Here is a 1252-nt window from a genome sequence, read left to right as displayed (position 1 = left end):
CTTTGTGGTGGCGTTCATGTGCGTTCAACTCGTAAATACGATCTATCCGACATGACTTGAACGCACCATAATTCCTGTCACACAAGTACTTAGTGAAGTGAAAAAATAGTTGTTACCAATGTCCTGTTACACAGTTGTACTTACACAAACCATTCTAAGGGTTGTTACATGTGTGTAGTTACACAAACATTACAGCTGTAGATACTATGTACCAATGTGTACTTACACTGTGGTTACATACTATTGACACATCTAGTTACTATGTAAGTACACAGGTATTAGGGCCACAATATAAAGTGGGACCAAAAAAAATAATGCATTGCTTTAACAATTAATGTCTTGTATTTTCAGGACTTGCAGTTTTAGGAGCTGAAATTCAACATAGTTGTATATTTAGGCTGTGTTGTTGCATGTGGTTTGCCACTACAAGTACACTGTAGCACTATCTTAGGTCTTACATTACAGGCATTGCGGTTTATTGCTCTGGCCACATCTGCAGTTCTCATGCCTCCCTGCAGCAGGACTACAGTAACTGGCTTGGTTTGTGTGCACTGCAATAGCTTGCTTGCAATCACGTGATTCTGATGACGCGCAAAATTCAGATGGAGGGCAGGAAGTGAAAAGCAGAATGGATGAGATGGAGGAAAGTCCGTGCTGTACTGGTTTGGGCACTATTACAAGAGAAAGGTATAAACAGAAAATCACAACATATGTTGGACGTGATCCTTATGTTATGAAGAGGAGCGAATTTTCAACTAAATTAAAATACTTGCCTGCCATTGAGGCAGTGGATATAGGCTAAGCAACTAACCCTGATTGCAAACAAGCTGTTAAGTGAATCCTGCATTTATATGAGGGATGCGGGATATATGTCACTCCTGAAACTGTGCTGCTTGTACAGGGTATGTGGCCGTTGGTCCTGTTAGCAGCATGTAAAACAACACTTTTATTCAAATTCTGTATTGATTATAGCCTAGAAAGCGAGCAAATAGCGCTTCGATATAATCACTAAAAAGCTGTCACACACTTCAATTTATCGCAATCTCACAATGTTCCGTTATAATCAGTGTAGCTCTCTAAACTGCACATATAATAGCTTATTTACATCGTGTCTACGTGTGGCGTTTAGCATTGAGTGAATTCTGATTGTCTCGTGCTGAATGCGTGAGAGTTGGCAGCCCTGTATCTATTTATATATTTCTTATATCTTAATATATCATAACCATTTGCACACACGAGCATTATCCGGCTC

This window comes from Sinocyclocheilus anshuiensis, unplaced genomic scaffold (assembly GCF_001515605.1).
Source record: "Sinocyclocheilus anshuiensis isolate Anshui unplaced genomic scaffold, SAMN03320099.WGS_v1.1 scaffold3101, whole genome shotgun sequence".
Classification (NCBI taxonomy): domain Eukaryota; kingdom Metazoa; phylum Chordata; class Actinopteri; order Cypriniformes; family Cyprinidae; genus Sinocyclocheilus; species Sinocyclocheilus anshuiensis.
This window is presented reverse-complemented; position numbering follows the sequence as displayed.